We start from the raw sequence: 24,251 nt of genomic DNA, 5'->3' as shown, positions 1-24,251 counted from the left end.
TTACCCTAAGGAATTGTAAACAGGGTCTTGAAGAGATAGTTGTATGCCCATGCTCATGGCAGCATTATCCACAATAGCCAAAATGTGGAAGCAATCCAAATGTCCATCAGCAGATGAACAGATAAACAAAATGTGGTATGTACATAAAAAGAATATTAGTCCACCTCAAAAAGGAAGGAAATTTTTCCATATGCTATAACAGAGATGAAACGGGAGGACATTATGCTAAGTGAAATAAGCCAATCACAAAAAGACATATACTGTATGATTCCACTTACCTGAGGTACCTAGAGTAGTCAAATTCATAATGACAGAAAGTAGAAATGGGGGGATGGAGGATGGGGGGAGAAGGATATGGGGAGTCATTGGTTAATGAGCATAGAATTTTAGTTCTGCAAGTTGAAAAAGTTCTGGATATTACTTGCACAGTACTGTGAATATACCTAACATTACTGAACGATACACTTAAACATGGTTAAGATGGTAAATTTTATGTTATGTGTATCTTACCACAATTTAAAAGTTTTTATGAAAACCTGGTACATAACCACTGAAACCCTTTGGGCCCCAGCAGGGCGGTGGATAACAAGACTGTCTAGATGAGAGCACAGTCAGGCACCTGTGTCACCCCAGAAATGAGCTCACACTCAAAGATGACAGACAACATGGGGAAACGAGTCACCATGGAATTGTGAGCAGAGGCAACAAATGGAAATTTTTTTTCTCCAAGAGATGTAGACTACAGAATCTGCGAGAATATAGAACAAATATTTCTACCAAAGATATAAAAAATTATAAGCCATAATGAAAGAACAGAAAAGGGGATTGTGGGAGAGGGGAAGGAAGAGGTAGCATTAAAAAATAAACTAAATAGGAATTCTGGAAATAAACAAGTATACTGTCATTATAATTTTCTTTAAAAAATCATTGGGTTGATTAATACTGGTCTAATTGATACTGCTACTGAATCCAGAGCAAGGGAAAAAAGCAACATGTTTTATTCAGACCTGAACCTTTAACAAGCCAATTGCATGATTTAAGAGCCATGATCCAATACCTATTCTACATCCAGAACCAAACATCAGGCATCCCTCCTGTTCATTTTCAGGTAGTCAGACTTCAGGTCAGGCACTGTTCTAAGGCCAGGAGACACTATTATGAATAAGACAGACAAGGTTCTTCCTCTTCTGGTTCTTGCAGTCTCATAGTTTGCTGTCTGGAAGACAATAATTAGGCAGAAATATAATAATTTCAGATATTTTGATAAGTATAATGAAAAAATTAGTACAGAACAATAACATAGGGGGTAATGGGGAGTGTCAGTGGGGCCACTTAAGATGGGGTGTTCAGAGAAGGCCTTTGTAAAGAGGTGGCATTTAACCTGAGCTTGGACAAGAAGGCACCAACCACACCAAGATCTGAGAAAAGAGTAATCTAAGGACAAAAAGGCTCTGAGACAAGGAAGAAGCAAAAGCCTCTGATGTTGTTTAGGATAGACCTAAGTAGAAAGAAAGGCCAGTGATGTTTCCTGTCAAACACAGTAAATAAGATACCATGGTAGACACACCTGGTCATTTGCACTGCCAGAGCACCACTGGTCCCCTTAAAGTTCAAATTGTAACTGAGTTCTAGGATACAGTCTGTTTGGGAGAATCAAAGTCAGGCCCTGAGCTTCAGCCAGAATTATACTGCCAGGGACAGACATAGAGATACATTCTCTCAGAAGTCCATCGATGTCTTTTATACTTCATATTGCCCCCATCTAAGTGATCAAATGAATTGAGTTCATATTGTATGCTAAACATCTGGTACCCCTCAAGCTCCATCCATTTTCTAAAGCAAAGATGGCCACCTTTTTCTGTAAAGGGCCAGACTGTACATAGTTTAGGCTTTGAAAATCATACCATCTCTGTTGCAGCTGCACAACTCTGCCATTGCAGTACAAAAGCAGCCAAAGACAAGACATAGACGAACCGGGTAGCTGTGTTTAATAACACTGCATTTATAAAAACAGGCAGTATTTTGCTAACCACTGTTCTAAAACAATGATCCCCAAAATGAACTGAATCCAAAATGAGCCGTAGGGTGTGGAAAAAAGTATCACAACTTTTGTTTTTTATCAAAAAAGCCAGTAAGAAATTAATCTATTAATATTTAATATCAGGTTGATATTGGTGCCCTCATTCAGTCCAGGATCAGAGCATAAGAGATCACATACAGAATGGAAGGAACTGCAGGGGAAGAAGGGGTGTCCCAAATGCAGCAGTGTTGGCAATGGGTCCTCACTCTTGCATTTGCCTTCAGTGTATTGTAATATATCACAGTATGTATGTGACACCCACGATACAGGCAAGCAGCTTAAAAGAGTTCTACAAAGAAACCTCAAAATGAAAACATTACCTATAACCCAAACACAAATTAATAACATGAAAATGGCAGAACCAACGCTTCCCCATCTCCTAGTGTGAACATTTGCTAGTCACATACAAGACAAAAATAATGCAGAGTTAATCATATCTGGAAAGCAGTCTGGAAAAATATTCAAATCTGTATTAGTTATCTATTGCTGTGTAACAGATCACCCCAAAACTTAGTGACATGAGACAGTAATAAACATTTAACATTTCATACAGTTTCCTTTGTTCAGAAATTTGGGAGCAGTACCTGGGTGATTTTGGCTTAGGGTCTTAGATGAGATGTTGGCCAGGGCTACAGTCATCTGAAGTCTTGACTGGGGCTGAGGACCTTCTTCCTCAATGGCTCACTCTTGGCTGGCTACTGAGTGCTGGCTGTTGGGAAGGTCTCAATTCCTCCCCATATGGACCTCTGTTATGTTTGAGTCTCCTCACAACTTAGCAGCTGACTCCCTGAACACTTGAGTGGTCTCAGAGAGCAAGGAAAAAGTGGCAAAATCTCTTATGGCATAGCGTCTGAAGTCACTCACCATCACTTGCACCATATTCTACTGGTCTCGTAAACCAACCCCAGTGTGCTGTAAGAGGGGACTGAACAGGTTTGAATACCAGGAGGCAGAGATCATTGGGGGCCACTTTGGAGGCTGGCTACTATAGTCCACCCTCTGACTCCTAATAATTGTTATCCCTCCTACATGCAAAATACGCTCACTCCCTCTTAAGTGCCCCCAAAGTCTCATCATATCACAGCCTGAACTCAAAATCTAGAATCTCACCATTTATATCAGGTCCAGGTGCAAATAAGACTCCTCAAGGCCAATGAACTTTACCCCAGTGATATTTTGAGATATTTTAATGAGAGCAAAAATGCCATACCATTATGTTAAAATGTTAGACCAGGTTCTCCAGAGAAATAGAAGCAATAGGAGATGTATATATGGATATACATATGGAATTGGTTGTTTGCTTTATTATAAGGAATTTGCTAATGTAATTATAGAAGCTTAGAAGTCCCACGACCTGCCATCTGCCAGCTAGAGACCCAGGAAAACCAGTGTATAAGTTTCAGCCCAAGTCTAAAGACCTGAGAACCAGGAGAGTCACTGGTGTAACTCCTAGTCTCAGGGCAGGAGAAGACCAATGTCCTAGCTCAATCAGTCAGGCAGAGAGAGCAAATTCTCCTTTACTTGGCCTTTTGCTCTATTCCAGCCTCAATCATTTTGATGCAGCCTACACATTCATCTTATAATTGAAAGTTGGTACCATTTAACCAACCTCTCCCTATTTCTCCCACCCAATTCAAATGTTTATCTCATCCAGAAACACCTTCACAGACACACCCAAAATAATGTTTAACCAGGTATCTGGGTATTCCATGTCTCAGTCAAGTTGATATACAAAATTAATCATCACAACCATTAAAATAAAATAAAATAAATTTATGTTTAAGTATTATTTAATATTTTTCATCCCATTTGGTTTGTATTTTTGCTTATGTTATTGATATGCATAATGTAATTACATACAAGTGTGTGTATATATATGTCTATATATCACATACATGTATATCATGTGCTCACAACATTCTTTTTAATAAACAGAGGCACAGAATCAAAAAAAGAGTTTGGAGACAAAGGGTCTAAAGACCCTGAACCTGAAATAAAATCCTTGCCCATTGTTAGTTTCTATTTTCAGTAATCATTTGTCAGGGCATCTATCTGGTGGTTGGTAAATAGTATCAAAATATAGTTACCAGTTTGACTGCCTTAAGAGAAGTGGCAAAAAAGGATGTGGTTTTGAGGGGAAGTAAATGTAAATATCACACTGGGCAAGATGAGGTGGTAGCTGTCTCAAGCATTTGGCCTGTTCTTGAAGACAAACAGAATATTTAGAATCAAGGACAAATTTCAAATTTAAACGCCAATGAGTACCCGATCCATGTAAAGGTTAAAGCAATGAATACCTAAGAAAAGTACCTAGAGAAGATTTTAAGGGGGGGGAAGTTTATCCTTTGCTCTAAAAAAAAAAAATTGTCTTATTTTTAAAAGGGAGAGGGAATGTAGAGATTTGGTAGGAAGAAGGAAGGGAGGGAGGGACATTATCAGCATCTACCCCCATGAGCTACCAGCTCCTTACCCAAAATATTTTACTGTCTTCTCCCTTTGCTGCTGCCTTTCATTGAAACTGTCTGTTTACAGAATCAAACACCACAAGAACAAATACACTGCAATCCCTTGTCAGTAGGACCCTCCACTGTGGGAGCTCAACCAACAACACCTAGATACAGTCATCATAGACCACCGAGAGCCCTGTTCTCATGAACCTGTTTATACCCAGTTAGCCACTGTGGACCAGTGCAGAATGTCCCAAGGCCGTCTTACCATAGCCTGGACACCTTGACACACAGCTAAGAATATGTGTATGTATAGCGCACATTGTGCAGCTACATGTTAGCACCAAAATATCTGCATAACTGAAAGAGGTCTTAGTTAAGTTAGTATTACTAAGAATTACAGTCTAGGCCATAAATAACATTAATTAAGTCCTTGTTTTGAGCTAAACACTCTGCATAAATGATTTAATACATTATGTCATTTCATCCTCACAACAATCCTAGGAGGTAGATATTCCTACTATTCCTCATTTTACAGAAGAGGAAACCAAGGCTCAGGTAATTACCACAGGCCAAATAAATGACAGAGGCAAAGTTTGACTCCAGAGACTGCCCTCTCAAATACTATACCAGTAGTTCTCAAATGTTTATGTAAGAATCACATGAAATATTGCTTAAAGTGCAGATTCCTGGACCTCACCCCAAAGATTCTGACTCAGCAACCCTGATGTTTGCCCTGGGAATCTGCTTTTTTCCTAAAATACCCCAGGTGATGCTAATTTGAGAAGTTAGTGGCTTTCTGGGATATACATTGTACTATACATTGTATTATGTCTCTTAAATTGGTATTCTGCTATAACTAAATAAATTGAACTATATCTCAGAGGTTAGTGGTTACTTTATAAGTAACTATCTTCTCTGATGTTATGAATTAAGGGAGAAGCATACACACACACACATATACATACACACACACACACGCATACATATACACACATACATTCAAATTTACAAAACTGAAAAACCAGAGGTTACGGTTTGCATTACAAAATTAATTTTCAGTTTACAAAAAGATTATTTGCAGTGAGAAATTTCCAAATCAAGGTGCTACGTAGCACTGCCTATAAGTTGAACTGTTTGGCCACTAAAACTGAAAAAAAAATTAATGGCATAATTCCCAATGCATAGAAAAACACACTAGTGAATATAATTTTAACTTTTAATTTTGTCTACCCTATATTTTTCTTAAACATATAATGTTTGTACTACTAATCTGCTCTTGAGGGAGAGTTGACAACAAAGCAAATAAACATGTACCAAAAATCGTTAAAGAATCAGAAAGAGCTAATGTGTCACATTTGACAGCCTGCTCTTCTTTGAGGATTTTATGCTTGTGATTTTATATTGTACTTATATGGCATAGCCATACCTCCTGCTGGTAAAATTGTGCCTGGATCATATGATATTGCTGAATATGTCTCCTTATCATGTGTTTGTGCTGGAAAGAGCATCAAGACCTCCAGGTACACTGCCATCTGAATGAGGCTGTGAACAACTGGCCTAACTCCCAACATGATTCTGTTTATACCATTTCAGTTATATACTTTTCAGGATCACATTTATTATGTAATACAGTATGTGAAAGAAAGCCTTTTCTTATTGTTAAAATCGTCGTTCTCTTAGTTATTTTCCCATTGCAAATGCAACTCAGGAAGGCCACATGCCTAAGAGATGTGGAGAGGAGTCGTGCAAGAGGACTCCTGCCCTGGGCTGCTGTGTGTCACCACCTCTGCTCTGCAGAGCAAGGACATCTCTCAGCAACAGAAGGGCAGTTAGTGGGAGGATCCCAGGCAGGTGAGGAGGGTGCTTGCTGGAAACAAAGCCAGACCTCTGCTCCTGGCTGTTGGCGGAGTGAATGGAATGTACAGAGGATCCAGTGATGACTAAATGCAGCTTCTAGTTGGAAGTTAAAAAACGGAGCTTCACTTCTGTAGAGAGTCGACTTCAACCACCAATTGTGCATCAAGGACAATAGTCTAAGGAAATGGCTCAGGAGTGAAGAGTGGACCTTTAGTGAAAGGAGCAGACACCTCCAAGAGGTCAAAGGCAGCACATGGCAGGTGAATGCAGGGCTGGATAAAGCCCATCGTGATCTCCATCATGTGGATGGAGATGGGCTGTCCCTAGGAGCCGTAGTGCCCACTCTTCTTCCACTCCCATGGAGCCCTGTGCATGTTAGGCTCTGCCTCCCCTCCCACATGGGTGGATTACAAATCTGTCCTCATCTTTCATTCTATGCATCCCAGACCATTATGTCCAGAAAGATACTGGGTGGTTTGGATGGGCTTTTAGATGCCTTGACTTGATTAAGCCCATGGGTCCAAGCCCACATTCACCTCTAAGAACACCTGACAAAGCAGCCAGCCTACAAATGGAAATTGCCACAGGACAAACAGCACATGAAGCTGAGAGGATGCTAATAATGCAGGTTGGGTCAAAAGAGAAAGGAAGCTTTCCTAAGGAACATCAGCTTGAATTGACAAAAGATAAATGGACAAGTGTTTGGGGCAAGGTTCTGAAAGGAGAAGGGAGAGAGGCTGCCCCACTGTCATGCTTCCATGGATTTATACCCTCCCCTGATCAGTTAGGACAGCACTGCCAGGTCATGAGTAAACTATATTAGATTTGTGTTGGAGAAAATATTTGTCAAAGTCTTTAAAGTGTTCTATGCACATGTGCCAATTTCATCTCTGTTGCACCATTGTTGTGGTTATGACTGCTGTAATTCCTCACTTAGAATAAGGATGGCTCACATTTATTGAACACTTTCTATGTGCCACACACCATACTAACATGACGTACATTATTTCATCTAATTCTCACATCAGCCAACAAGGGAGACACTGCGATCTCTCTTTTACAGATAAGGAAGTTAAAAGTGAAAAGGTAAAGTAATTTGCACTAACTCAGAATGAGCAGTCCTGGGGAGCACAGTGGCCTGTAAGGGCCTTAGGGGCACCCTATTTTATAGCACAGCATAAGCGGTGCATATATAAATGCCCCCCAAATCACTGATATAAGCTTACATCGTGCTCGTGGAAGCTATTCACGAAAACAGGTGTTTAACACATTTTAGAAAGATTGCTATTCAAAATGATAAAAACAAACTAAATTTGGGTGCTCAAAGAAGTGAAGTTCAGTCAGCTGGAAAATAGAGTGGGGAACAGCTCATCCCTGATGATGCTGGATAAATGAAGTGTTACCATATTAATAATAGGAGGGAGAGCAGCACGAAGGCGATTAATAATATTAGTCAAGCCGCAATGGTTGGACGGACTGGGGCAGGAGAGAAAGGAGAATTAGGGGAACATGTGGGAAATTATCTGTCTATGAAATGGCCTCAGAGCTCCCACGCTTTCCCACCACCATCACCGATTGCTCAAATGTAATGATGTATCCAGGTAACAAATTTTTTTCTTACAACAAACACTTGGCTATTCTCTCATTTTGAATCCCCTGCTTCTGGGTTCCTCTGTACTTTGGCACTGGCAACATTAGAGAATATATATGTGCTGCAGCCCTTGTGCACAGTAGAAGGCTGTAGTGAAAGCAAATGGATTCTCCTCAGCTGGTATATTGATACCGTGCAGCAGAAAGCCAAGAAGAGCATGACCATGTTCCATACACAAATACGTTCTTTTAACGGACTTTTCCTCTTAAGGCAGCAAGTCTGCACTGGCAGGGAGAACAGAATGAATTTTCCTTTTAAGAAATGTGTAAGATGGTACTTGTTTTCTCCAGCCTCTCTTTTCGCCTTTTATTTTCTTCATTTCATAAAACACATGTAAAAGCATATCCTTTTTGCACATAATGATATTGGCTAAGCCATCTTGCTGAACGGTGTTCCTCCCCAGGCTGCTACTTGGTTCTATCCGGTGCTGGAAATGGACCCCAGCCACAGAGATTCATGCCAACTCAGATTCTTATCACTCACATTAAAGGCACCATATTTCTGCCTGTATTCCTGTCTTACCACTTGACTATATTAGACTTGTGGATGTATGGTTGGACAGAAAAACAAATAATAAGATGCTACAGGTCAATAACTGCTTTCAAACCTAAGTTATAACTAAGAAAGCACAGGTTTGATTTTCCTGCTCCTACATAAGTTATCTTTGGGGTTGTGCAAAGTTGAGACTGATTGATGACACAGCACACCATGAATAAAGCTTTCAAAGTAGAAATGTAGCCACAAGTGTTGTGTTCAATTCACATATATATTAATAGGTACTTAGCATACATGTGATTGTCCCTAAGGACTACATAGGATCTAGCATCTCAACATTCTTCATTCTATACGTCCCAGACACCTACTGTGTTCCGGGTGCCGAGCATTCAAAGATGAATAATAAAGAAAAAAAAAACCTGCAACTAAAGGGGCAGTGCCACGCAGTAAGGATTCATGAACACCATTTTAAAAACTGTTTCCACACTGTTCTAAGTTTCAAACTGAAAACTATCCCTTTCTCCCTCTACCCATGAATCAGTCAAGAACAAAAGGAAATATTTCTGAATTTTTTTTCTTTCTTTCCAAGCACCTTGGGAAGAGCCAGGCATGGAGCCAAAAAGGAGGGAGATGTTACCAAGAAAAAAAAACCCACCCTGTTTGGCTTTGATGGGGGGAAAAAAAAAGGAAAGAAGCAACTGCATCATGTATGGAGGCTTGAATGATGTATATAGGAAAAGAGTGTTTTTATGGATAACTGCCATGGGCAAAACAGCAGATCTAATCAAAAGCACTACACACGTGGATGTTCCCCGCCTCTGGCAGAAGGGAACTCTACAACAGCTTGGTTTCTAAGATTTTTTTCAATTCAGCACAGGGTAGACAGCCTTACAATGCATAAAATATTCCTCACAACCTCCCTGTCCTCCAGGAAAAAAAAAAGAGGACTCATCACTAAGACAAATCATTAATTCCAAATTAATTCCGAACTAATAAAATTCTCTTATCTCCATCATACAGGTGAGCTGTGGTGTGAATACCCATGCGGTTCCATACATATGAGCAGCCACAAATTGTCACTGCTATCCTCTCTCCCGTCCGAGGAGCACAGGAACGGAGTATTGGCTTTGGGAAACAAAAATGCCAAGATAAATTATCCCCTCATCTTCTCTCTACCCTCGCCGCCATTCCCCCGTTTTGTTTTCCATCAGAGGCTGATTATGCCTGGATAAACACACCCAAAGAATAAGAGGTAGCTAGGAGGCCCCCGCAGTTCTCGCCCTCTAGAGGGCGCTGTACACTCCAGACTCAGGAAGCCTAAGGAAGGTCACCTGCGCGGTGTCGTTCTTCATATCCAGTTTTTGGAAAGTCTAATAAGCAGTGAACAAGGCTGAACAGGCAGGAGTGGGAGAGGGAGCTGTGAGAGGAGGCAGGGCCTGGGCAGTGCAGAGGCCGAGGGAGGAGCGGTGCTCTCCTAGGGAGAGCTTCCGGTGGCAGAAGATGATTGTGCTAATTGGCTCCATGTTCTGCAGGGTACCTGGCATGCAGCAAGTGCACCATCACTATTAGTCATTGTTGTCGGATTATTTGGTCAAGGGAGAATTGGAAAATAGTTGAGTATGGATCTGTCTTAAAACATCCATTTGTGCGTCTAGTAAAGAAGTTTCCTGGTGGATTTGGTATCTTTTATCTGACCTTCCAATACCCGTAACTCTTCTCAGGCAGGGCTGTGTTTAATCGTACAGATTCTCCTGCTTTCTGTTTTTGTCTTGGTTTCTTTTCTATTGTTTTCCGTCACATAGGGCAGAACTGCAGCAGCCTCCTAGCTACTGCTTATTTCTTGGTAGAAATAAGGTTTGTGTGAAAAGTTAGTGAACCCCGCTTGGAAAAATAAAATATAAGTTAAGGCTAGGAAATCAGTTTCCAAAAATTGTGCTAAGACCCAACAGCCAGGATATTCCATAGATTTTTGCTCCAGTTTGAGCCCACTGCAGACTATGAGAACCAGCCCGGGCTGGTTCCACCTCCCCTTACAAAGGCGCTCTCAGCTTCGTGCTGCTTCATCTTCACCAATCCCTTAAGACTCCAGTCCTATCCCTCTGGTCTGAATCTAGTTCCCTCAGACTCATTTGCTCCCCACTTTACTGAGACGCTCAAGGCCCTCCTACATGACTCTCCTTCAGTTCTTCTCTCTTCATCTTGACAGTATGCTATATGTCCCCTCTTTGGGTGTTTTCCTTCTCTTTTAGCAAAAGATGTTATTCCTCCTTTCCAAAGCTAACATCTCCTGCCTACTCAAACACCTTGAATCAACAATTATCCCCCCTTGCACTTTCTTCTGTTCTACTCTGCTTACAAACCTGTGGTATTCTCTCATCCTAATAAATGAAATAAATTATGAGTAAAAAAAAAATTTTTTTGTTAGTTTCTGTTTTATAACAAAGTGAATCAGTTATACATATACATATGTTCCCATATCTCTTCTGTATTGCGTCTCCCTCCCTCCCATCCTCCTATCCCATCCCTCCCGGTGGTCCCAAAAACTGAGCTGATCTGATCTCCCTGTGCTATGCGGCTGCTTCCCACTAGCTATCTAACTTACGTATGGTAGTGTATATATGTCCATGCCTCTCTCTCGCTTATGAGTAAAAAATTTTAACCCTTCCAGGGACTTCCCTGGTGGTGCAGTGGTTAAAAATTTGCCTGCCAATGCAAGGGACACGGGTTCCAGCCCTGGTACTGGAAGATCCCACATGCCGCGGAGCACCTAAGCCCGTGCACAACTACTGAAGCCCGCACGCGTAGAGCCCGTGCTACACAACAAGAGAAGCCACTGCAGTGAGAAGCCCACGCACCACAAGGAAGAGTAGCTCCCGCTCGCTGCAACTAGAGAAAGACAGTGCGCAGCAGCGAAGACACAATGTAGCCAAAAATAGATATAAATAGATTTTTTTTTAATCCTTTTACCCATGCACCTGTCTGTAACAAGGTTTACACAACTTGTAGCCAGAAGAGCCGCCTGGACCCTTGTTAATTATGCAGATTCCCAGGCACTTACCCCTAGATATCAACCCAGCAGGTCTGAGACAGGCATGGGAAGCTGTGTGATTGGGCAGGTTTGGGAAACACCTTCTGGCTCTCCCTTCTGTGTCCGCAGGCACTGAAACGTGCGACTACAGCTGTTACCTGCTTCTTCACCTCCTGCTCACTCTTAAGCATATTGTAAAGCTCCCACCCTAACAGTAGCTTTCCTGTGGGAATTTTGTAATGTGACAACATAGCCAAGTTGAACCACAAGTCCCCAAATTTCCTAACCTTCATGGTGCCAGGTGACGGCCGCTCGGAGAGATCTGCATGAAATTTGTGAGTTGGGAGTGAAGCCACAGGCTGATGTGCTGATGGCGGTCTGCGGGGGCCCAGAGCCTGCTGGCTCAATGTGTTGGCACGAGGTGCGCTTGGGCCCAGAGCTTCTCCTCCTGTGGGATCCGCTTCAGCTTTTCTGAGTCCTGGGTGTACAGGTCCATGGCAAAGGACAGTAGTTTCTACAGGTCACCTGTATCATTCTTGAGGGTTGGAGGTAGTAAGAGACAGATGCAGGTTGCAGTTTGTCCTTGTGGATTTAGTTTGTCCTCACTTCCCCCTGCTCATATCCAATTTTTCTTCTCAACTTCTGGCCCCCACCAATAATGGCCCTGTCGCCAGTGGCAAAAAGGAGTCTGGTAGCCTGTGATGTGCCATGGCAAAATAGTCACTAATTTGTCGCCTGTAACAATTGTCTAATCAGGTATCTAGAAAATAAGACTTTGCGTGATCAAGTAGGTGCTGCTATAATTTTGGTGCAAATAAAGAGTATAATGGAGTTGGTTGCTTTAAGACTGCTGGAGAACTTAGCAAAGGAAAATGGTAAATTTGGGGACTCTAATTCCAAGTTTTAGGCCTGTGGAAGGGACGACAAAGCTTCTAGGACTGCCCAAAAGGAGCTCTTGTCTCCTGTAGCCAAGATTTCTGCAAAAAACAAACAAACAGAAAAACCCCGAAGTCCAGTCCTAAGAATTGCTGAATGATAAAGAAAATGGAATTCACAAAACTTGCAGGATCTCTTATGTGAAAATCATAAAATCTCTTAGTTTTAATTATGTTAAATTTAAAGTTAATTATGTTAAATTTAAATTATGTATGTGTTACCACAATAAAAATTTTTTGTAAAAAGAACTACTTAATCAAATGGGTCCCTCTTCAAACTGTGATTCTCAAACTTTTTGAATTGGAGGAACCTTTTTAACTTTATGAATTTCACCCCTCATTTTCCTGCCAACACACACATAGAAACACATGATGGTGATTGTACTTTTAGTGTCTTTTGAAGAGGAAAATAAATAGGAAAGGTAATATAAAAAAGAAAAGAAAATACTATCAGGGCATTTATTGGGACCCTGAAAAGTTGAGACAGTTTCTGCCAAACCTTATTTGTCAGTGGAAGCAGCCCTTCCTTCTTGTCTGAGTTTTCTCTTTCTGAGCTCTTGCTGTGCCTGAGGAGGCTGCGATGGTCTCCACTGAGGCAGTCGCCTCACAGCGGATTGCTCATTCTCTCCAGGACCTACCCACATGCCTTTCATTGCTTCTTGACCAGACTCAAGTCCTGACCAGCCTCCACAGCTAAGTACCAAGTGTGACCCATTAGGAGGTGCCATACACACCAAAAGAACTGAAAGAGTTTGTAAACTTATATCAACATTCCTGGGAAATGTGTTTAGGAATGAATCCTACAGGTACTGGATCAGGGTAGAAGGAAGCCACTGGATTGGGCCAAATCTGTTAATATGTGTGCACTGAGCAGAGATTCTGGATTCAGTGTATTAATTCAAGCAGCTGGAAGTGGCTCTAAAAGTTTGTGTCATTGGTTTCCTGAAACATAGAAACAAATGCCTGAATGGAGTTGAAATGCCTGAACTATTAAACTTTAAAAGAAGACATCAGGAGACTACAGGGGATCAGAATTGTAGAGGAGATGTATTTCGTAAGACCTGTTCTCCCACTCCCTAACTGTGCTTGCTGGGAAGGTTCTGGGCCCACCCTTCACCAAGGCTGTGAGAAATGAATTTCTGAGGAACGCCCAGGCAGCCTTGAAGAGCTCTGTGGTGGTCCTCTGCAGGCCAGGAATGACAATGGGAACTGCTGCCATCAAACTACCGAATTCATTGGGGTTAAGGGGTCCCAGGTGACAAAAGGGCCTTAATCACAGAGACAAGATTGGACAGGTTGCCATAATGGGCAAGAGAGCCAAAGCAGTAATCAGAATAGTTGAATCATCAAAATCTTTGGTGTTGACTAATTGATCTTGGTATCCCTGGAACTGAAGTAGATGTATGACCTACTGGATCTCATGACAAGTCTGACTTGTATCATCATTTGAGCAGGTTCACCAGCCCATAGCCCCTTGAATGAGGGTCAGCTGGTTTCCCCTTGAGAAATATCCCAGCTACAGTAGCTAATGATTAACTGATACATCTCCCAAAAGTCTGCCATGACTCCTAATTGTCAAAATTCTTGACTATGGACTACGGCCCTTAACACCATGGACCACCTACCCTTGAAACTTCCAATTCTTGATATCCCTGGCACCATACGTTTCTGCTCCTTCTGCTGAAACTCTATCCCAGGTTGTCCTTTCTAGTCTCTAAATATGAGCATCCCTATGTTTCTATCCTGGTCCTTCTTTTCATTTTCCTAAACCACTTACTTCATTAGTTCCAAATATTTGTATCTCCTCTACATAGAGACTCCAAACTTGCCTTTCTGGTCCCAATTTTTTCTTCTGTGCATCACCCCTGCTTTTCAGTTAGCTAAACACCAAACATCTGGATATACCATTGCCACCTCAAAATCATTCCGTATCTGCTATGGACTGAATGTTTTTGTCCCCCCAAAGTTCATGTGTTGAAGTCCTGACCCGCAATGTGGTGATTTTAGGAGGTAGGGCCTCAGGAGGTAATTAGCTCATTTGGGCAGAGCCTTCATGAATGGGATTAGTGCCCTTATAACAAGGGCCCCAAAGAGCTCTGCTGCCTTCTTTCCACCATGTGAGGCTACAACAAGGAGCTGGCATTCAGCAATGGGGAAGGGGGCTTTCACCAGATCCCGACCATGCTGGCACCCTAATCTTGGACTTCCAGATTCCAGAACTATGAGAATTAAATCTCTGTTGTTTATAAACCACCTAGCCCATGGTATTTTGTTATAGCAGCCCAAAGTGACCAAGGCAATATCATTTTTCCTCCTGTTGCCCTATCAGTAATACCATGATCTTCCCAGTCAGTCAGACTTGGAACATTAGGCACCCTTGGTCCCACCTTCTTCTTCCCCTCCCACATCTAATCAGTGACAAAACACTAGAAATTTTATTTCAGTCTCAACTTTCTATTACTAGAAACACAACCCAAGCTCAAATCCATGTTATCACTGGAGAAAATATAGCAGCCTTCCACTTCCATTCTCTCTCCCAACCATCCAGCCTACTCTTCTTAATGTACGTGCTGTTTCAGTGTGTGCAGTTTCACTGTTCGAACACCCCCCATGATTCCTACTTGCCTACAAAATAAAGTGCAAGCTTCGGAATTTAATATTTTTGCCTTTTATTATCAGGCCCTCAGCCTACATTTTTCACATGACATTTGCAGGGCTTCTACATAACCAATATTCCAACCAAACACTACCACTCCCTGAATAGGACCTGCACTTTCCCACCTCTACATCTTCATTCACAGCATTCCCTCTGTCTGCCATGCCTGCCTCATCTCCACCTGTTCACTTATTCCACAGATATTGCTGAACATCTCTCATGTGTAAGGCCTTGTGCATATCAGGGCATTACACTTCCCTTGTGTTGCTTAGAATCTAGCCTATTGAAATCCTATGAATCCTACAAGCCTAGTCCATATTGCCACCACCTCCGTCAACTCCTCCTTGGTCTCCTAGCCAGAGGTGACCACCTGACCATTGCACTGTTCACCTCACGCATGGTATTTATCAACGCCAGATGCTAACTATTCATTCCTTACGGCCTTTGTAATTGCTGTTCGTCCTTCCCCTTGTGCTCTTCCCAGACTCCTTATAGTCATATCCTGTACTTCCTTCAGTCTCTGCTCAAATTTTACACCCTCAGAAAGTGTTCTCTAGCCACCCTACCCAAAATATCCTCCCTACTTCAGTTTTCTTTCTTGAAATTATCAGTACTTTAAGAGAGAGAGAGCATGTGTGTGTGTGTGTAATTTGTTTGTGTATTGTACATGTATGTCTCCCCCAGTGAGCTATACGTTCTATAAAACAGGGATATTGTATCCTACAATTGTCCTTTCAAAACAACGATTACCTTTCCCTAATCATCCCTCTTAACTTCACAAAGAACACACAACTACAGAATTGTAGTTTATATGTTCTTTGGGCTGGATCAAATTCTTAGATGAGACTTCCTTTCCCCAATAATTATATCCACAATCAGAAAGGGAGACATTCATGAATTTATTCCCTCCTGTCCAGCTCATTACTTTTGGGTTTTTTCCTGGTTATATCTAAAACAACCACTGCCTTCTCCCTAAGCTTAGCAGAGTATAAAGTAAGAACTTGATAAACGTCTCTTGCATGAATCCCCCTCCCCAAGAAACAACCTCTTGTATATCTTCTCCACTGCTCTGTATCCTCCAGGTGGTCTGAAATATTGATGGGGCTAACCACTGACCACAGTTCTCTCTTGGGGCAGCTGCCTTCAATGGGGACTCCCACAGTCCCTTCCCACAGCACAGCCAAGGGACCCGGGAGCTGCAAAAGCAGAGAACCCTAGAAGCAGGAACAAAGATGCTCAGCGCCACATCTGCCTGGCTTCAAGTCAGAGCCATCCCTTGGTGTCTCATTAGCTCTGGAAGGAAAAAACATTGGAAAGGGGCCTCTGCCACCTCCTTGGGTTCTCCAGGGCCTTTATCCTTTAATTTTGTGTGCCACTTGGAGTCAGTATTTTTTTAACCATCACTGACTGGGTAAGGGGTCTCTGTAGGAGCTTCAGTTGTCCTAGGGAGCAGTGATAGCTCGTTCTTCCACGATGCATCTGTCATAGAACAGTGGATTGGTAGCAAAGGTGTTTTGTCCATTCCTTTTCCCTGGTGTGATCGTGAGCACCAGCAGAAAAAGGAAGCCTTGACTTTTTTAATGCAATGGTATGGCCCCTACTGAAAGACCAAACTCAGAAAAGCCCCTCATGCAGAGGAAGAAGCACTCCCAGCCTGACACTATTGGGACACCCAGAGCAGAGCATGTCAAGACAATGGGCTCTGCCACTCAGGCTTTCCACGAAACAGCAAAGCCAGGACAGTTCCTTTCCGTGACCCTGCAACGTCAATCATTTTCAACCCCTTTATTCGTGGTTCATCAGAAAGCGCTTTGTTAACGTATTTGTGGTCTCCATGGAGTGTGGGTTTCCATGGTACACACCTCTGTAGCCTTCATCACCAGTCTTCATCATCCAGATAAGTTCCCTCCACTTCTCTAAGATTTGGGTCATATCTATGACTTAATTACCTAACCTCAATTCATTTAATTCACTACAGAATCAGGCCAACTGAAAACTGTCAACCCAGAGAAATTTTCTGCAGCTCCTCTGATGAATTTCTAAAGGGAATAACAGCCTGTCACTTTTAGACAAGTTGCCTGATTTCTTTGGGCCTGTATTCCCTCATGAATAAAATGAGGCAGGTGACTCTGATGCTGGCTGCATATTAGAATCATCTGGGGAACTTGCAAACCAACCATGGGGCCTAGGCCTCTCCTTCCCAGACCAATTAAGTTAGAATCTGCAGGGAGGGATGGAGGCCTAAGCCCCAGTATTTTTTAAAAGCTCCCTAGGGGAGCTTTTAACATGCAGTCAACATTGGGGAACATGCAGTCAACATTGGGGAACAACCACCAGATTGGATGATCCCTCGGAACGCTTCAGCGCCAACCTCACTTCACTCTGCAAGGCCCCATGATGTGCCATGAGCAGCTGTTTGGGTGACTGGGTGTGAGAACCACCTCTAACAATGGCTCGCTCTGGAGTGAAAGGAAACCACAAGATTACTTACCCATACAGTGATGTCTGATAGTCCAAAGTAAAATGCTCAGTTATGATCGAAACGGCCACAGAGGCTTAATGTGTCCGTGGGGAAGAAGGGCCCTAAGTCTTTAGGATTTTCCCTGGACCTTCATCTTGCCAAGCAATGCCCAGAAGAGACAGTCATGGACCCACCATGTAAGGCAGCCCTGCCTCTCATAGGTCACCTCACACCCTCACTGCAAAGCCACCCTAAGTCCCACCTCTCCTTATCTGCTCCCTCGCTGGTCTGTCTTATTCATTCATCCAACAAATATCTACTCTGTGCCAACTCACAAATCAGGCACTGTTCTGGGCCCTAGGGATATATTCGTAAAGAGAGCAGACAAGAAATAAAGGAGGGCTGGGTGAGGGTGAGGAGACGTGCCAGGGAAAGCAGGAGGGAGTTAGGGTGAAATAAAAGGTGGTCAGGCTAGGCGTCATTGACAAGGTGAAATCTGCGGAAAAATGTGAAAGATGTAAACTACCCGATCAAAAAATGGGCAGAAGACCTAAATAGACATTTCTCCAAAGAAGATATAGAGACGGCCAATAGGCACATGAAAAGATGCTCAATATTGCTAATTATTAGAGAAATGCAAATCAAACTACAATGAGGTATCACCGCACACCAGTTAGAATGACCATCATTAAAAAGTCTACAGATAACAAATGCTGAGAGGATGTGGAGAAAAGAGAACCCTCCTACACTGTTGGTGGAAATGTAAACTGGTGCAGCCACTATGGAAAACAGTATGGATGTTCCTTAAACACTAAAAATAGAGTTGCTATATGATCCAGCAATCCCACTCCTGGGCATGTATCCAGAGAAAATTCTAATTCAAAAAGAAACATGCACCCCAGTGTTCATAGCAACACTATTTACAATAGCCAAAACGTAGAAGCAACCTCAATGTCCATCAACAGATAAATGGATAAAGAAGATATCATATATATATACACAATGGAATAATAGCCATAAAAAAAAAAATGCCATTTTCAGCAACATGGACGGACCTAGAGATTATCATATTAAGTAAGTCAGAGAAAGATAAATCTAATATGATATCACTTATATGTGGAATTTTTTTAATGATACAAATGAACTTATTTACAGAACAGAAATAGAGTCACACATATAGAAAACAAACTTATGGTTACCAAAGGGGACAGTGGGGCATGGTGGGGGGAGAGATAAATTAGTAGTTTGGGATTAACATAGACACAGTACTATATATAAAATAGATAAACAACAAGGACCTACTGTGTAGCACAGGGAACTCTATTCAATATCTTGTAATAACCTATGATGGAGAAAAATCTGAAAAAGAATATATATATAAACTGAATCACTTTGCTGTACACCTGAAACTAGCACAACATTGTAAATTAATTACACTTCAATTTTTTTATTGGTTATACATAAAACTAAAAAAAAAACTCAAAAGATGTCACCTTTCCTCTTGACTCTGTTCTACAGCTCTGTTCCACACAGAATTATATATGGCGTCATAATGTGGTTATTCCATATGTTAGTCGTTTCCTCCACTAAATTTTCTGAATTTTCCTTCTCAGGACAGACCATGTAGTAGGCACTGTGGAAAAAAGCAGAGATAAGGTAAAAGGAGTGTCTTCTCTTATTATCTGTAATACAGTCCACTTCTCTCTCATGCACACACCCTAAAGTTTCTCAGTTCCACTTTTAGGTCAAATGGGCTTAAGTGTATAAAATCATAGTATTTTAGAATAGAAAGAGCCCTTACAAATCATCCAATCCAAATCTCCTATTTTACAGGCAATAAGTCTGTGGCCTCAAAGTCAGGGGTTCTCCCAAGTGAGCGAGTGGCAAACATTCCCCCAAAGGTCACACTGCAGCTGAATGAGCTGTCACTGCCACTTAGGAGCACCAGGCAGGCCACCTGTGCCCCTTCAGTGACTACTTAAACACCTACCTACAGGGCCACTCGGATCCAGGGGCAACACAAATGATCTCCCATACTCCCCTGTGCTCTCCACAGCACCACAGCTCCCTCCAATTCCCTTTGATTCCAGAAATTTGTCCAAATCAATTTATAGAGCAGAGTTTTTCAATGTGCAGTGTAATGAACCTCCCTGCCCCTTGGCTTCTCTCTCAAAGAAGACGTGGAGTACCAATCACCTTAAATGAGCAGTGAATTTATGATAAAACTGAAACCTGTCATAGTCTTTCCAACCTTCGTTAACCCATGCTTTCTCTGATAAGCACAAAGTCACATACTCCTTCAGTGGTCATTAAAGTTGCAAAATAAACCATGGCTAAACACAAAACAGTAATTTTGTAAATGAGTTTTTTATCTTGAAAGATGCTTTAACTTAAAAATCATGTAAATATTAATGACACTGACTCTGCTTGCCTACTTGTTCCCTAGCTTGTGTAGGAGGAAAAAGTCAGATTTTTTTTTTTCATTTTCCAAATATAAAATACCATAATATTGACAGTGCTTTTCCAAAACTACATAGAGTCTTATTATTCTGTGTTAACAGGAGACGGCAAAGCTGTACTTTAAACTATGATGACCTAAGAGTTAAATGATGCCAGAAAACATATCAGTTTTTGGAATGAGCACACAGCTTGGAACCAGGCACCATGTTTTTTAATTCAGATAATAGGATTGCTTGGCAGGAACAGCTTTGCCAAATCTACCTGATTTGACTCTACAATCACAAGCTCTGAAACCTCAACCTAATTCCCAAAATTAGTGAGATCTTGAGGTCTGTCCTCAGCATCATCTGTGACCTGAGTGGAATAAAGATGAATGGAAACTGAGGACCATGTGTGTAGCCTCAAAAAAGAAAAGGTTTATGTGCCTGCACTCTGCCAGAGGCTTATAATAGAACCTCAAATAATAGCCAAGCAGGGAAATAGGCAGAGGCCTGCAGTTTCATCCCCTGGAGGAAGAAATCATAATATTGTCAAGTAGTGAGAAAAATAAAAAATTGAAAATGTTAACCAACAAGAATGTTGGGCTGAACAGCAGACTGTATTACACTTGGTTGTCCTTTGTATTCAAAGATAATGTGCCTGACAGTGATTGTTCTCTGAGTCTTAGAATGTGGCTAAATACCAATGGGAAACTCAGGAGTCTTTTCCATGCTCCATAAATTTTTCCATGATTTGCTGCTGCCTTGTCACTGTTTGTTGCTTTGCCACTGTTTGTCCAAGGGGAAGGAGCTCTTGCCTTCCTGTCCACAGTAGGATGAGGGGCTCATGGCTGTGGTTTAGTAGAAGTTGATGCTACAAAGACTAGCTTGGGGAGCAACTCTTGCTGTAGGAGGAACATAACTCCCCACCCCGCCCCCATAACCCAGGAAACAGTGGACTATGATAGTGATGGTAAAACGGATTGAGTAGAAAGCATGGGCCAAGCATCCAGTCCCACAGCCCTGCCCAAATGAAATGCCTGTGCTTCAGAGAAGAGAGCCACCTCTAGCACAGCTGCCATTGTCAAGCACCTATACTAGATTTACATACCTTACCTGATTTAATTCTCACAACAGCCATGTCACATGAGGATTATAATCTTCATTTACAAAGGAGACTGAGGTCCAGAACAATTAAGGTATTTGTCAAAGATCAAAAGTTAGTAAGGAAGAATTCCAGTTTCCAGTCCAGCATATAAGTAACTTAAAGTCACCAGTCTGTTCTGACAATTAAAAAGCTAAAATGAAAAATCAACACCTCTTCTAAGAAATGAGGTTACACAGCAAACTGTTGCCCCCCAAATTGGTGAGACACACAAGCAAATACCAAGACTCACAACTTACAGCAGCAAACACCCGTGAGCAAAAACCTCCATGAAAACCAGAGCCAGGACAGGAAAATCTGAGCTGTAATTGAGGAAATGCTGGAAACTCAGTGTGGACAAATCTCAAAGTTAAAAACTCCAATAGGACCCAGTCATAAGGGTGAACATTTCTGAGTTTTACTTCCAGGAGCTGAACTAGATCCTCGTGATGAATATCAAAGACAAATCCCCTTATGCTTCCAGCAGCAAGAAGAGAAAGAACCATTTTGAAATACACCAGAGCATTCTATTCTTAACAAGACCTGCTCTCAGGAGACTCTATTTTACCAGCACCGAAACCACTTGGGGGAAGGGAAATAGCCAACTCCAGCCTCCTATAGACATCCTGTCCCACTTAAGGGGGAAGAAAAAAACCTGAGGTGTACTGGTGAAGTTCATGGGCCAGGGACAAAGATTCACCAAAAAACTGAGACCTAATCATAGGACTATAGAATTCTTCTGTCCCCCCCACATTACTTAGTGCCTATTTACCACAGTCCTTTATCCCAGTACATCATGTCCACCTTTCAACAAAAAACTACAAGGCACACTGAAAGGCAAAAGCACAGACTGAAGAGATTGAACAAGCATCAGACCCAGAGTCTGATATTATAAGAATGTTGGAATTATCAGACCAGGAGTTTTTTACAACTGTGATTAATATGCTAAGGGATTAAACATAAAATGTAGACAACATGAAAGGACAGATAGATAATGTAAGCAGAGAAATGGAAATTCTAAGAAAGAATCAAAAAGAAATGCTAGAGATCAAAAACACTGTAACAGAAATGAAGAATGCCGTTGATGGGCTCATTACTGGACTGCACACAGCTGAGCTTGAGGGTATGACAAGAGAAACTGAAAAGCAAAGAGAAAGAAATGAATAAAAACAGAACAGAATGTCGAAAAACCATGGGACAACTACAGAAGGTATAATATATGCATAATGGGAACATCAGAAGGAGAAAGAGAAAGAAACAGAAGCAATATTTGAAGCAATAATGACTGAAAATTTCCCCAAACTAACGTCAGACGCCAAAACACAGATCCAAGAATCTCAACGACACCTAGCAGAATAAATGGAAACACACACACACCCCAAAACAAAAAACCTACACCTAGGTATATCATATTCAAAGTTGGGAAAAATCAAAGAAAAAGAAAAACTTAGAATGAAGCCCAAGGAAGAAAACACCAGAGGAGTAAAGATAAGAATTACATCTGACTTCTCAGAAACAAGGCAAGCAAGAAGGAAGTGAAGTGAAATATTTAAAGTGTTAAGAAAAAAATCCTACCACCTAGATTCTATTATCTGTGAATTTTTTCTTTAAAAGTGAAGGAGAAATACTTTCTCAAATAAAAATTGAGGAAATTTGTTGTCAGTAGACCCACCTTGCGAGAAATGTTTTTAAAAGTTTGTCGAAGAGAAGGAAAATGATGTAGGTCAGAAATTCAGATCTATATAAAGAAAGGAAGAGCACTGGAGAATGAATGAGTAAAGGTAAAACGAAAACTTTTTATTATTCGTAATCTGACAACAGTTTGTTCAAAACAACAGAAACAGTGTGCTAGATTACGTGTGCTTATGAATAAATGAAATAAGTGACAGCAATGATATAAGAGATGGGAGGGAGGATTTAGGAATATTTTGTTATTATGAGGTACTTGCACTACTCATGAAACAGTATAGTGTTATTTGAAAGTGACTTGGATTAGTGGTAACTGTATGTAACAAGCTTTAGAGAAACCACTAAAAAAAGTTTTTTATAAAAGAAGTATAATTGCTATGCTTAGAAAGAAGCAAAAATGGGACCATATAAAATGCTCAATTAAAACCACAGAAGACAAAAATTGTGGAAGTCAAATAAAGAAACAAAAGAACAAAGGGAAAAAATAGATGATAGTAACAAATATGGCAGATAAAAAACCAACTATATCAATAATCACTTTAAATGTCAATGGTATGTATACCAATTAAAAGACAGAGATTGTCAGAATGGATCAAAAAACAAGACCCAAATATATCTTGTATACAAAAAACTCACTTTAAATATAAAGACACATGTAGTATAAGAGTAAATGAATGGGGAAAGGTATACCATGCCAACACCAATAGAAGGAAAATAGAAGCTATATTAATTTCAAACAGAGCAGACTTCAGAGCAAGGAAAGTTATCAGGGATAAAGAAGAGCATCACATGCAAATCAAAACTACAATGAGGTATCACCTCACACCAGTCAAAATGGCCATCATCAAAAAGTCTACAAATAATATATGCTGGAGAGGGTGTGGAGAAAAGGGAACCGTCCTACACTGTTGGTGGGAATGTAAATTGGTGCAGCCACTATGGAAAACAGTATGGAGATTCCTTAAACACTAAAAATAGAGTTGCCATATGATCCAGCAATCCGACTCCTGGGGATATATCCAGAGAAAACTAATTCGAAAAGAAACATGCACCCCAAAGTTTATAGCAACACTATTTACAATAGCCAAGACATAGAAACAGCCTAAATGTCCATCGACAGATGAATAGATAAAGATGTGATGTATATATATACAATGGAATATTACTCGGCCATAAAAAATAATGAAACATTGACATTTGCAACAACATGGATGAACCTAGAGATGATCATACTAAGTGAAGTAAGTCAGGCAAAGAAAGACAAATATTATATCACTTACATGTGGAATCTAAAAAAAAAAAAAGTCAACGTATTTTCAAAACAGAAACAGACTCACAGATGTAGAAAACCAACTTATAGTTACCAA

The sequence above is a fragment of the Pseudorca crassidens genome, chromosome 13, assembly GCF_039906515.1.
Source record: "Pseudorca crassidens isolate mPseCra1 chromosome 13, mPseCra1.hap1, whole genome shotgun sequence".
NCBI lineage: Eukaryota > Metazoa > Chordata > Mammalia > Artiodactyla > Delphinidae > Pseudorca > Pseudorca crassidens.
This window is presented reverse-complemented; position numbering follows the sequence as displayed.